At 43.9% G+C, this 14,465-nt stretch overlaps 1 long non-coding RNA gene across 2 annotated transcripts in view; it reads right to left on the bottom strand.

The window, feature by feature from the left end:
* Positions 1–7,339: 7,339 nt before the first annotated feature.
* Positions 7,340–14,465, bottom strand: part of LOC106035421 (uncharacterized) — a 31,713-nt gene continuing 24,587 nt past the window's right edge. Inside the window, exons 2-5 of one of the 2 annotated variants that reach the window (XR_001206761.3) lie at positions 13,464–13,617; positions 8,418–8,480; positions 8,100–8,225; positions 7,342–7,477 (exon numbers count right to left, since the gene is read on the bottom strand). This is a non-coding gene — a long non-coding RNA (uncharacterized lncRNA). Of the gene's footprint in view, positions 7,478–8,099; positions 8,226–8,417; positions 8,481–13,463; positions 13,618–14,465 lie in introns of both variants that reach the window. The other variant, XR_001206762.3, reaches the window with a different exon arrangement.

Below are 14,465 nucleotides of genomic sequence, written 5' to 3' on the forward strand. Positions count from 1 at the left end.
CATTGCACGCTTTGCAAATATTCTAAGGGATGCTAATCTCCTGGCTTTAATTAGATTGAAGGTCTCTTGCAAAGGCTATCATTTTAATATAAAATGAGTGATCTTTTAAGCTTTGTGAATTAGAAAACAGGAACTCCCATTTTAGATCAACAGTTACAGAGTGGAACAATAGAGTTTGCGATCTTTGCAAAAAAGTTAAGGTTTTTGCCCTACCTAGCGTGCACTCTCAAAAGCCAGGCAGTGCAAATATTCACCTCCATCCAGGGATGTGTTGCATACACGTGCGCACACACGCACCCACTGACAGCCAACACCTCATTTACACTGAGCACAGCGCGCCTCCATCCTAATTCCACCCTGGACCTTCCACAACATCAGGGCGGCACGTGGGCCCCATCCTTCCTGCTCTGATACTTTCTGTGTGACCTTAGGTGAGATAAATTGCAGTAAAAATAGCCCAGAGTGACCCAAAAATGGAGTTGTGGAGGGGAGAGGAGCGGGGCCAAGCCTGGAGCCGGATGTCCTGCAGCTCAAACACCGCAGGGGTGGCGGGGGCACTTATGGGAGAGGTATTCCAGCCATCCCCGTCCAGTACCAACCACCTCTTCCCCACCAAGGACTGCACTGAACTCCTTTAAATCTGCAGTTTTTTTCTGCCCCCTGTTCTCCTGCTATTATCCCCTGCCAGGAGGCGAATTTTTATATTTCTGACCGAGATCCAATCTTCTTTCCCTTATCAAACATAATAGAAAATGCTGTAGTTACAGAATAACAAACTCACCTCCTGGATAAATGTCAATCTATTTTTAAGTGCGGGATCAGCTCCGGAGCTGCCCGTGATAACGTATCACTTCGTGCCAACGTGGTGCCCCTTCATTTCTTGTTTGACTCGCCGCCAGCCCTGTGCGAGCTGAGAGTGTGCCGACATTGCCTTAAACGTCGCCCCTTTTCCCTCTTCTAGCTGGCTCCCATCCGTGTGCAAAGGGCCTGATCCTACACGAGCCGAGGCTCCCACACGGCATGCAGTGCTTCTCTTGATAGTACGGGCAAGTGCTGCACTGCTCACATCTGCTGTGCTCAGCCCACGTTTTGCACCTCCTTGGAAGAAGTCCCTGCAGCCACGGGGGCTTCTTGTGTCCCAAAGCCCGACAGCACCAAGCATCAGAGCCTACTTCGTCCTGTGCCAGCTGTGCCCCTCCATAAAGTGGGTTACTGAAGCACGGGGGTGAGTTTTATTTCCCTTTCAGCACATCACCTGGGTACCAATTTTATACTAATCACATGGACAGTTGTGGTCTTTAGCCTAACTGTAGCAGTATCCCCAATTTAAGTACTTGGATACTCCTGGGTTTCTGTGTTAAGTGTTTTTCTTCCAGAGTCTTAGTCAGTTAACTTTCTTTCGAAAAATTGCCTGTATAGCAGTTAAATTCTACCTTGAGCATTTTGCTGTTGGACTTTTGGACCCATAAGCTACTTTCAAACTCTCTATGTCTTCTGAGGATCAGATTTTGGAAGCAGCAGTATAGAAATGCTTTACAGTCAGACACAGGGCAGGCTGCTTTATGGAATATGAGTGCAGAGAGGGACTTGTAAAAGCCCTCTTTTTTTTCTGTACTTGTGGGGAAAAGACCTCCAAAACCATTGCTGGCATTGGCTCCCATTTGAACAGCACTCGATTAAATAACGATTATTTTTTTTTTTGTTTCAGTTGGTCATTCATGCTAATTTGGTGTACAGGCTCTTCAAAATGAAGAGGGCTAAGCTCCAAGTTTAAATTTAATTAATCAATAATTGTCATTTTTAAACAATCCTGATTTATACAAAATTGACCTCTAGAAGAAGAAATGACTCCATTAACGTCTGTGCTCAGCTCTCTGCTGCAGCAGCTCTTTCCACTGACAGTCTTTCTGGGCAAGTTTCCTTTAAGAGAACAAAATCCTCAACTTCATTTCTCCAGTTCCCTAATTTTGATTCAGAGCCACATCTTTGTTTAAAGGTTTATGTAGATAAACCTCAATTTTGTCAATCTCAATTTTGTATAAGAAGCAGGATCAACTTCTAATTTCCAATGTTAAATCCTATGCTCTGGTTTCCACTGCAATATCCTCAAGATGACTATTCCAGGTTAGATCCCATGCTGGGCTCAACATTTAGAATAAACTAAAGTAACAGTAGCTTCATTTACTCATTAAGACCACGGGCTTGCTCTGAAACTCTCTGATACAGAGTGAGCTCTGTGAGTTCAGGCGAACACAGACAACAATGGCAGGGACAATAACAATGACATTTGGGGCTGCCCGAAATACAAATCCACTGCTTTCCTATTGCTTAAGGACACATGCAATAATACAAGTAATCGTTTGTGAAAGTTGGTACATGAATGAGGTATGAATGATCTTCCCACAGAGTGCTCAGCTGCTGCCATAATGGCTTGCTGTTTTAAGCTCCTAGCGAGAGGAAAAAAATCATTGGCCAACATATTTTCTTAGGTACAGTATCTGTCTTATGTTTTCCTGATGCTGCTGTAATATATGCTACCAAAAGAGCACCAGAGCCTTAGTACAGCCTTGGGGCTGCTGTGGTGCCAGGATGCTGCCGCTTGTTTCCTGCAAGCACTGCTGGAAGACAAATAATAAAGTAAGTGAGATATGCAAGTATTATTAAGTATTAACTTAATATTACTTAATTTATTACTTAATATTACTTAATTAACTTAGTATTAACTTAAGTATTAACTTAAGCAAGTATTAATTAAGAAGTGGTCATCAGAAGTCGTCATTCTGGGATAAAGCTACGGCCCACCTTGTCCATTTGTCTCTTGTTTTTGGTCCCTTTGAGAAGGCAGGGCACATGCATAACTCTGCTTAGGCTACGCACCCACTCACAGCCAGCCAGAGCCTCCTGCATCTCGCTCTGCTCTTGTAAGGCTGACCTAACCAACACTTTCCCTGTACGTGCTCTGACAGGTGCTGTATTTGAACAAATTTTAATAGACAGCATATTAACTCTGGCGGCTTCAGACCACCAAGGCAGGTGTGCGAGTCCGCATCTCCCGTATAAACACTCCTGACTCTCATCTGCTTTGATCAGTATCATTCACTTCTGTGATCCTTGCTCTTTTCCAGCGTTGTGACAAATTTTTGGCTCCATGTCAACATAAATGTCTCATTGGCTATAATGGTGCTTGAGATGGGCCAGTTCATCTCAATGTCATACCCTGGCAGTTCAGAAATGATCTGAGGATGCTGTGAATGCTTTCAAAACGTGCGTATCAAATCCTCTGCTGGGCTCCAAATTTCTGAGCATCTCCTCACCATGGGTTTTTATGATCTGGAACGCATGGGTACATTTCTGCTACCGCTGAGCAGAATGGAATGGGATGAAGCTACAGCACACACCGACACTTTCCTCCTCACACTTTCACTTCAAAAACTCTCTTCTTTAACCATTGGGCTAGAATTGAAGAAAGTTTGTGGCGTTACTCAGGCCAATGTAGTAGAAAATTTGTATCATTATTAAACGAGGAAAATTGCCAAGGAACAGGGCTGGCATTACACGGTTACAACATCTTGGAATTTGACCCACAGTCAATGGGACTGTTGGATATACAGTGTTTGTGCTACTTTTTTTTTTTCTTTTTTTTTCTTTTCCCTTTTTTCCCATGTTACATATTCTTCATATGTATTTAAGTAGAGAATTTGGGGACCAGCTCCATAGCTTAGCTCCATCAGCTGTAACAGCACCATTCTTACCTCCATCAGAAAGTTCTGCCTTTAGATTTCAGAGGGTATAAGAAAATTCACCAGAAGAACCTTAGACTACACAGGTTACTGATTCTCCAATGTTTTCAAATTCCTGTTGCCCCAGGCTATTACCTCAATCTACTTTTTTCTTAGTGACGGGTTGACATCTTAGACACTTAGTACAAAGAGCATTGGTATGATCGGCGTTTAAAGCAGCATGTTCTGGAAGTCATGCCTGCACTTATGTGATGGCTAACATCCTGCTCTTTGGAAATAAAGAGTATTTTAATCTGTTTCAATGCTGCAGAGAGGTTTTTCTTTCTTCTTTAGAGACAACTGTAACATGCAAATACCCTAGTGCTTAAAGAATATGCAGAAGTGTGTGTCTATACACATGCAACCTAATTGTTAGGATCATTTTCAAACCATATGCTCCAACTCATAAATAAAGTCTATTAACATTGAACTATTGATCAAAATCAGGGATCCCAGCATCATCTCTTTCTCTGTAGGCTGCTACCTCCACCAAGGCTTATAAGTTAACATTTGAATTGGAATTAGCTCTTGTAATTACATTTATATTAATAGAATTATAAGGCAAATTTTCTTCTGAGTTTTATCTTCAAGTGATAAACTGAATTGTCACTTCAATCTATTGCGCTTGCACAGAGATTTACTATATGTGAATCGTGAAGTAATTTTGAGATTGAAACTTGGGCAATTCTCAGGACAGACCAAGAGCACAGGAAAGATTTGTCTGCTCTCAGGTGTCTGTACCCCACAAAGATTTCCTTTCCCAGACCTTCATTGGCTGCTCTTATTAGCCCTTTCTGTAACCCAGCCCTTGCATTAACTACTTCGTGTGTACAGAAATGTTTATACCTCTTGGGTTTGAACCCCCTTTAGTTTCTGCTCCTTTCTCTTTCTTGGAGCCTGTCCATTTGTTCCTGTATTTGACACTAGTTTTCTGACATCTCTTCTAGCTATTCCCCTTAGAATCGTATATAAAATAATGATGTCCACCCTGAGCTTTCCTCTCTTCAAAAAGCACTGACCTAGTTTCTCTGCTTTTACAGTAGAAGTTCTCCAGTCCCATGTCAATGAGGTTGCCCTGACATATCTCAGCTCTGATAGTTATCTCTCTCTTTTAATAATGGCATCCTGAATGGGGATTATTTCCTCTAAATGCATCTTCATCTGTTCCCTGTAGAATATTTCCTTTTGAGTTACCTCTGATTGATCTGTTTTTGGTAGTGGGGCTAAGCAAAGATACCTCTGATCTTTCTATCCAGGGCCTGACCACAGGTATGATGCCTGCGGACTTTGGCCAGAATTGGAGCCTTTGATAACATATTCCCCAAACCCATATAAAACACAATGAAAAAAGCCATAGTTTAAATTACTCTTTCTTATTATTAATGGAGCAGATCCTCAGACAGTGCAGTGGGTCACTTAAGTCCTTGTATGTGTGCAGAGATGACAATATTGCCTACCAGCTACCGAATCGTTATTTTTGTACGGCACTGCTCACTTATTTCCTTCACTTTGCAGTACATTTTTTCTTTCCGTTATGTCCAAATTTCCCTCTCTTCCTAAGGAACTGATTCTCCATCATCAAAGTCAGGGGGAGATCTCACCTAGGCTCCTACAGGAACATGATCAAGGCCTGGAGTTTATTTTGGGTAAGTTTTCAGAATACTTTGTTTTCTTTCTTTTTTTTTTTTTTTTTTATTTTCCCTTTAATTTCTCCAACCTTGTTATTTACTTTTGCCATTCTTCATGTTCTTTATCATTTCTCATTGACCTCAGACTGACAAAGTGCGCTTAGGTTGTAAAAACTTCCCTTCACCACTGCCTGCGGTGCTGATGCCGGAGCCGTACTGCTGTACCAGCAGCCTGACAGCCTTTGGTTACGGGACGCCTGCCAGCTTTTAGGTTAGCGTTACTCATGGTCCCAAATACACGGCTGAAAGACAGCAAACTCCATTGATGTGGGTCTCTTCAGGGTGTGAGTGCTAATTTGTCTGTTCTTTTTGCATGTTTTCAAACCATCCAGACCGTGTAAGCAATTTTTCTTTCTGATGTTTCCTGAAGAATGGAGGAGTCCTCCACCACCTGCCTCAGTTCAACTCAGAAATGCCTTGCACTGCCTAGTTGCAGTGTAAGGATCAGGAGAAATCAAGCTGACATCCACATTTTGTCTAATTTTATATGACAAAAAGCATCAGAAATGTTTACTAATACACTTTGTACTAAGGGTTCCTTACAGTAGGGACCATCCTACCTTTGGAGAGGGCATTGTTTTACAGAGTAACAGCTTCCGTCACTTGTGATTCGTTTTCTTTTTCCCAAGTGGGTATAATCCTGATTTACACTAATATAACACTTATTTCTTCTAAATATATAAATATATATATGTATTTCTACCGAAATATTTATTTGGTGATTGGGTAACAATTCTGAGTGCTTTCTGTGGAATGGAGGCAGACCAAAGTGGCAAAGACCTCAACTGATTCTGTCCCACTGAAACCTCTGGACTTGTTCCCCAAGCCGGTCTTTCATATAGATATATTATCTCACTGAGAATTTCTTGTCAAACTATGTTAAGTAAATAAAAGCGAGGTGAAATATCAGCAACAAAGCTAACAAATGGAGCTGAATGCTCCACTTGAAAGAACAGATCTAGCTGTTTACCATGCTAATCTGAAATGAAATGAAAATGTATGTTTTTCATCTTTTCAGACAACCATCTTCAAATACAGGTAGCTAGGGTCTTTAACAACCTAGATTTTTTTTTTTTAAAGAAAAACCCTATTGTGGAGGCATCTTATATGCGTATGTGTGGATGGATCAGAGTAGAAACTGAAGTATCTATTACTGTTGATAGACTTACCAGTCTGAGCCTGTACATCATACACTGTTTTCATTTCCATGGCTAATAAGTGCCCACCTAATATACCCTGACAGAAGGGTACACGAACACTTCTGCATGCTCGGAGCCGACTGTCTCTAACCATGCATCAGGCCCTGAGCACCCCTGGTGGCTGCTCCCTGCCTGACCCCACACACATGGATGGGGAGCCACTGCCAGCACCTAAAAATTCTTGGCAGCACCCAAGCCAGACATTAGTGCTATCGGTTGCACCTAATATTTGTTGCCTTCAAGTCAGCATTTTCCCTCACACTCAGGGAGCCAGAAACTAACCGTGCTTTATTCTTTGCTTCCCAGACACTAAGCTCGCTTCGCAGCCTGGCTCTAGCAGCCTTCCGGAGGGAACATCCTCCCCAGACGGGCTGTGCGCTGCTAATTGCAAGGGAAATCCTGGCAGTGTCAGAGCCAGTGCCAAAACCTCCCTGATTGCAGCGATGCCGGGATCTCACCAGATGTCCGGGCTGTTCGTCCGTCTGGGGGTTTCTTGCTCGGGAGGCCCTCTGGCTGGCCTTGACCTCCCTCAGGAGTCACGGCCCCTCTCGCATCCTCGCAGAAGAAGGGCTGCTTCTGACGCAGCTCCATCCCCCCTCCGTTCCCTCTGACGTATCTTTGGCATTTTCAGTGTGCTGCAGCCAGTGAGGAAGAGAAATGTTATCCAGCTGCTGCCGCCGGTGCTTTTCCTCTGCCTGTCACCCAGTCCTGGCGCTGGGCTCCCAGCCATCATCTGTGCATCCTCACTTCACGTCTCAAGGGAGCCTCGTAGCGCCTGCACGGGAAGGTGGAGTGAGCCTCAAGGAACTTTCTGGTGAAGGAGAGGCAGGAATATGAAAGTAATTTAATTTTTCATGCAAAACTCTGTTAGGAACTAGTAGACTTTCCAAAATGTATTCCAAAGAAATGCAGAGATAGATTCCCGACCGGCATTAATCAGTGCTGATTAAGTCATGGAGCTACCCAATTTCTGCCTGGTGAGTACTTTTCCTGTCATTGATTTATTGCCTTCCTTAGAAAAATAAGACCTGGGAAATAAAGAGTTCAAGTAAATTTACTCAGTTACCCAGCCAACTGTTGACTGTGGTACCAGGGATAATAAATGTGGAGGGGAAATTCCTCCTGCACGTTCATGTACTGAGGTCAAGCGTAGAGGTGTCCTGCATGTGCTCCAAATCCTCCAGAAGCTGGGGAATGCAGCTCAGCTGCAGCAGTAGGTGCAGGGCCTTTGAAGAGCAAAAGGAAGAGGTGTGGCTAAATAAAACAAGGACATGCACGCGGGCAAAGGGACTGCAGCTTGGGGTTCGAGGTGGTGGCTGCAGAGAGCCTGGAGGACCCCTTCCCTCGCTATGGGAGAGGAAAACCTGCTCCTCCTCCTCAACCTGCGTGAGGTTGGCTCTCAACCTGCCTGATGGTTACCATCCAATGCTTGCCTCCAGTACTCGTCCTGAGGAGTGAGGCCTCGGGGTGCTGTTTCTTTCCTCTCATTCATAAGACAACTCCTCGGTGAATTTTACTTCAGGTTTGCAGGATTGTGCTGTGTGGGGGTTATTGTTTTCCTGCAGACACATGGCATTATATTTAAGTCACTGGATACATTAACACCACCATCTGGTTTTGTTTTTCAAATGACAGCACACTATTTGTTAAATACTTTCCACCCTATCTTCTTTAAGATATTTTAGGGATAAAGTCTGCAGTGCTGTACGTACAGAAGGACAAACCTTATCAAGTTTGCTTGTTTCACTTACCAGTCCAGACTTCATGTTGCTTTTCAGCTCTCTTTAGAGTACTCGTTCCATATTTTCATTAACCTGAAACAATGAACAACTTTCAAAACCCTATGAACTATGCAGCATGAAGAGCACAGCTGTAGGAGGCTTGCTAGGAACAACATGTGAGGCTGTCCAAACAGAAAACGAATGCTTTGTTTTTTGGGTATTCATTTTGTGCCATTAATAATGGATCTGGCTTCTGGAAGGAGCCTGTCACTTGAAGGTGACTTGAAAATCCTTTAGAAAGTATGAATCACCCACAAATTCCTGAACACCTCCAAACACTTCTGAAACTACAGCTAAGTCATAGCTGGTAAATCCTCCCATTTACTGTAGTAATTTGGTAAGTGTAAAAAGACCTTTACACAGAACAAACTGAGATGACTCTTCAAGACAGCTAAAACGCAATGAAAGGATCAATTCACAACTCTCTCCGTTTTGCCTGTATTAGGCAAGCGGCCCATTTGTTCCTCATCCCATGATCCTCTCAGGTGACAGGGACAGTTACTTGGTGTGCCCTCAATGGGCCTTTATGTGACCAGGAGAGGAACACCTACTGCTGTCACCCAAACTATACACATACTAACTACGTATTTTATTATTTATCTATTAAAGAAAGCTGCATTGGTACAAACATTTGCCTGTTTCCTGGCCAGTGGCACTTGTTGCGAACCACGCAGTGACAACGAACAGGATTTCTTTTTCTTCTCTAAGTCAGAATATTTACATAGTTAAACCCCGAGGCTCTGCCCACTCCGCCCTTTACTCCAGATCGTTGCCTCTGCACTAAATAAATTAACAAGTTATCACCAAGACTGCCAGGCCACTTCGGGCTCCCCATTCCTGCGCCTGTCATTGCCACTCAGGGCTGTGCTGGGACGTGACAACCCCGCAGCACAAGGTCACCCCCCCCCCCCCCCCCAGCCACTCTCTCGCTGCTGTTTGGAGACGACCATTCTGAGAGATGATTTGTTATGGTAGAATCAGAGGCACATTTGTTAGTTAATTCATTCTGTAAAACTCAAATGAGATGAAAAACAAGCAGAGATCTGACAAATGGCATTTAATTATGTCTGAGCCTAAAATTCATAATACATATTTATGCTGCCCTAAGCCATTCACAGCCAAGGTCCCTTTTATTCTCATAACTGAGTCCAAATGCTGATATGGGAAGAGGGTGTTAGTGATGGGCTACTTTTCATTACAGTGCCTCTTTCTTCATGCCTTGACTTCCCATCCCCTGCGCTCACCCCGAGCAGCACTTCTCCAGGTGTTATTATTCCATGGCCCACGCAAATAATGCAAAGAGCTTACAGTTACCCATTAGCTTTATCTTAAAGATTTCAATGGTCTGCCTTCTAACGTTGTCTGGTCTCTAACTTCTTCATAGGTTTCTGTCTCAGGCTCGGGGTGTAGGAAGATACCAGGAAGCATTGCAAGGACCGTGTCCCTGCTGAGCTACAACCTGCAGAAGGGATGGGCCCTGCCGCTCTCAGGATAACTTGCTTTCTGCAGAGGAAGGGCGGCTGCCTCTGCAGTGACTCCAGCAGCACCGGTTAGTACAGTAGAAGTAGGAACCCCTTGAACTGACGTTGCAGAGGCTGGACAGAGAGTACAAAGCATAGGCTCCTGCGAAGTGGGTACTCAGGCACATGTGCCTCCTTAAAACAGAAGCTCGGACCTGGAGAAATATCAACAGGCACTGAAGTGCTCACCTGAATGAGCTAAATATACACCTGCTTCCACCTCCAGCTGCTAGAAATCTATGGACTGAGTTTGGGGTAAAGGATTGAAATGTTTTTGTCATGATAACATATGCTTCAACTCTGCAGAAGATGCGTGTATATTTTTATGATGGCTTGGTGCTATTATTGTAAAAGTAAGCCATTTTTAAAGTCCTTCTGTCAGTACGGCATAGGGTCTCCAACCACGATCCCTGGCAATGTGTGCCTGAGGACAGCCCTAAGGGAGAAAGGTTTCTATCTTCTCCCCCTCCCAGCTTCCTGAACCTTTGCTCCTGGGAGAGCCAGCTGCATGGCAAGGCCTGCCCATGCCCATGAAGTCAGCAAGAGGCTTGTCATCCTCTACAGGGGACTCCCATGGCAGCCTGACCATGCCTCGTGTCCTCCTCCACCACAGCCCATGAGACAGCAGCCCCAACAGCTTCATCTGGTCTCCTGAAGGGTTGTGCCAGAGGAGGACGACCTCCCCGGCAGTTCAGGAGGAGGCGATTTCACAGCCCACATCTGGCTGCCCTGCTGTCCCTGCCTCTCTCGCTGTGGGACTGTGCAAGCCCAGAGAGCGCTTCACGTGCTGCTTGACATCCTTGCCCTGCTGAGGCACCAGAGACACCACCTCTCCTCCCCTTTCTCCTGGCATGCTGCCACCCAAACTCACCAGGCAGCTTCAGGGATTTTTTTTTTTTTTTTGTCCTCTGGTGGGAAATTTCCTTTGACCCTTTCAAGTGGGACAAGAACAGATATTAGATTTGTTGATGATGAAGTGCTTTTATCTAGATTCAACAAAAGAGGTACAATGAAAAGATTGCAGCTGCTGAGCGAAAGCGCCGCACCTATTACAGAGTTCATACGCATTTACAAGTGGCACATCAGCGAAGGCTCTCCTCACCCCAGCAGATGTACGCCCTTTCCACAGAAAACTTGTTAATCTTTCCGTCAGCTCTGCATGCTTTGCATACCTTTGGGAAAACGTGGTGTTTGACTCTCTTGCCAGATCTTGCAATGATAGAAGTGCTATTAGCAGGTGAAAGCTACATGGAAGTATTTTATCTTTCCGTAAGTCTTCTAGGTCCTCTTGCTGCAGGATGGGACAGCAATTTAAAACCCCAGATAGCTTGGGTTATAACTAAATTCTAAGAACAGCACTGCCCTATCGAATACACGTCTACTTACACTCCCACACTGCCTATACGCGACACAGGGTGCATATAGATAGATGATAGATAGATTTTGGGGAAGGAATATAATTAAATTCTTACTTGTTTTTATACACACACGAAGTCACGCAGCTAAGAAAACAATATGTTCTAAAATTAAGGTAGCAAATCAACTCAGTCAGGAAGCAAGTAACTCAGACTTGGCAAAGGAGGCCGAAAAAAAGGTTACTATTGTCTGACATCATACAGCAACTGCACTTTATAATAAGGGCAATAAAGCTTCTACTAACCAGAGAAAATCCTGATGAAATTTGGGGAAGGATATAGCTTGCAGTCAATCAACTGTGCAAAAGTAGCAATAAGCATTTGCCCAAGTCCTAATGAAGCAGGAACACGAGAGCACGGTTGAAAAGGAACTGCAAATGCTTTGCAAGCTCACCAGGGTGGCCCAGGCAGGGGACAACAATATTACTGAAAAGTCAAAGGGAGCATTACTGGCCTTGAACACATGCACTGTGATAGTGACCAGCGCAGCCAGTGAGGGCCGGGGTCCCCAGGGCTGCTTTAATTTGTGCTGGACTGAATTTCCTTAGAAACCCTTTGAAAGCCCAGTCCTGCTGGAGCACGCTGCCTTTCCTCTCCCCATGGCCCTTGTGTCCCACCACCCATGTTCAGGAAAGGGAATGAGCAGCAGGTGGGATTCAGATGTTTTGTAATGGAGGAAATGTTCATACAGGGAGCATTCAGCTCTTTTACGCTGGTTTCCAAACACTTGCCTTCCCCCAGTATGAGCCCTCCTGACTGCTGTACGAAATATAGACATGGCACGGTAATTTTGCAGCCACTTTTGTGCAAAAATGCTATAGCAAAGGGAAGACACCAGGATGAGGACAACAGTTATGTCAGTGAACAGTAACAAGAACGAGGAACACACTGGAAAACAACCAGTGAGCTTTGCCTCATTCCTAAAACTTTTGCATCTCACAAAGTTCACATGCTTTAACCCAAGTCAGTGTTTGCCCCACTGACATCAGTGGCTAGATGCTCCTAGATTTCAGCAGCCTGAACATTTTCCCCAAGTGGCGTTATTTCCTTGTCTTTTCGCTATTTACACTACTCTCCAGGCTCACTCTTTATGTCTGTTCTGGCCTCTGACTTATAGATACGCTAGATCCTGTTGTGGTTGCCCTGTACCTTGTTTAACTCATGCCATCTACACAAAGAAGTTCTGGAGTGCTTGCAGGCAATTTCATGCTTATAGTGCATCAAATTTGCTTGCACAAAAATGACTGCACAACTGCATGGGATGGTGAAAGTCAGAGCCCATGGGTCGCAGCAAAGCCTATCACAGTCAGTGCAAACATTCCCACAGCGTTAAACAGATTTTGGATCTGACCTTCTGCATTCAGGAGTGGATTCCTACTTAGCATATTGTCACCAAGGGAGTCTTTTTCAGATTGAGCTCAGGTAGACGTGAGCCAAGGAGCAGCGTCAGCTCAGTCTGGGTGTTGTAAGCAATCCTGCCTGCCATCGCAGGATTTGGGCTGGTGCTGAGAGGTGAGTTCCCTACTGCAGGGCCTTGCAGCCAGAAAAGCAGGAGGATGGCGTACCTTGTACGCCCAGTCCACATACAGCTTGGGTCACACACAGTAAAGTAACTGCTCTTGTACTAATGGGACATGAGTTGCTGTGGTCTTGATCCTGCTCACACCAAGGACTGGTATCAGCATTGCAAAAATATAGGGAGCATCCCTAGCTCCTTTTTGAAGCCTTGCCTTTGTTTAAAATGTAAGGATTACACCCGACAAATAATAATCATAAGGATTTAAATAATAATTTCTTCCTAGCACCTTGTTTTTTAGTAAAATCTCAGAAATATACATCACATTCTTATGCTTCCAAGTAAGAAGATTTCTAGTTAGACTAAAACAGGGAATTTTACGTTTCTGATTTACTGTATGCAACTTCTAAATATCAACAGAAATGCGCACATTTGTTTTTCTTCTTCGCTGATCCTAGTTCATCTTCAAGGCCTTGAGAAGTTATAATATTCAGATGAAGAATGAAAAAGTCACCCTCTGGTCCAGCACCCCCTGCCCCAGGACATGGGAGGACACCTTCCTTACCTTGCTAGCTTCCAAGTTTGGAGCCCCTGGTGCAGAGAAGCAGCTCGGTGTTCAAGGTTCACAGTGTTTTCATGGACAAGTGGGGTCATTGGCAAAGCTCGCAGCCAAACCATGAAAGTTTTTCAGTTGACTTCGACACAACATTTACTCTGCTCTGATGAACAAAGCAAATGTTCAGTTAACTACTGACATGCAGCTTCTGGTCCTAATATTAAATCTTTGTTTTGTTCTCTCTTCTTGTACCTTTACCAAATAGTAGTAAATTATTTCATGGGTTAACCTGACTTTCCTTCTCTTCCCCTGTCCTTCAAGAAGGTGTCTTCTAAGGGAGACCTGCAGTTTGCAGAAAAGCCCAGGCACAACCAACAAGCAAGACCTAGTTAGAGCAATCAGTGATTTTAGGCTCCCTCCTCATCCCAAGTGGCTCTGGCAGTTTCCTTTTAGTCGTTAGCATTGCTCATATTATTTACACAGCTGCTCCAGTAACTTTTTCTTGTTATATATTTATTTCTTACTAGTTGTGTTTTTTTAATATTATATTTATATTAAATTTTTCTCCCTTTAGATTTTAGAACAGCATCGGTTTATGTTTACTGCCTTAAAATGTGATTTGCTTGTAATTAAAAACACAAATCTAGCAGTGTCTAGATTTAAGGGTACCTGTGTTTAGTAGTGGGATACAGGTTTTAAAAACTGAACCCTATCATTTCAACATCCATAATCAGTTTTTAGGGTTTTTCTATTATTATTATTTCAAGGTCTAGGTGTCTAAAATTATATCATTTTTCTCACTTGCTTTTGCTAGCTGCTTTCTAAAAAAATGTATTCGTGTAGCTGTGCATGTTATAGCTGTGTGTACGTATGCCCGCTGGATTTACATGCACAATTACCCCAATGGCACACAACCCTCAGAAGCCTGCACATGCAAAAAGCCTGCTAGCTGTAAAACTGTTGGCATGGATGCTCGATTTCCATATGCAGTCACAATGAATATGCATGTAC

Source organism: Anser cygnoides, chromosome 10, assembly GCF_040182565.1.
Source record: "Anser cygnoides isolate HZ-2024a breed goose chromosome 10, Taihu_goose_T2T_genome, whole genome shotgun sequence".
NCBI classification, from domain to species: domain Eukaryota; kingdom Metazoa; phylum Chordata; class Aves; order Anseriformes; family Anatidae; genus Anser; species Anser cygnoides.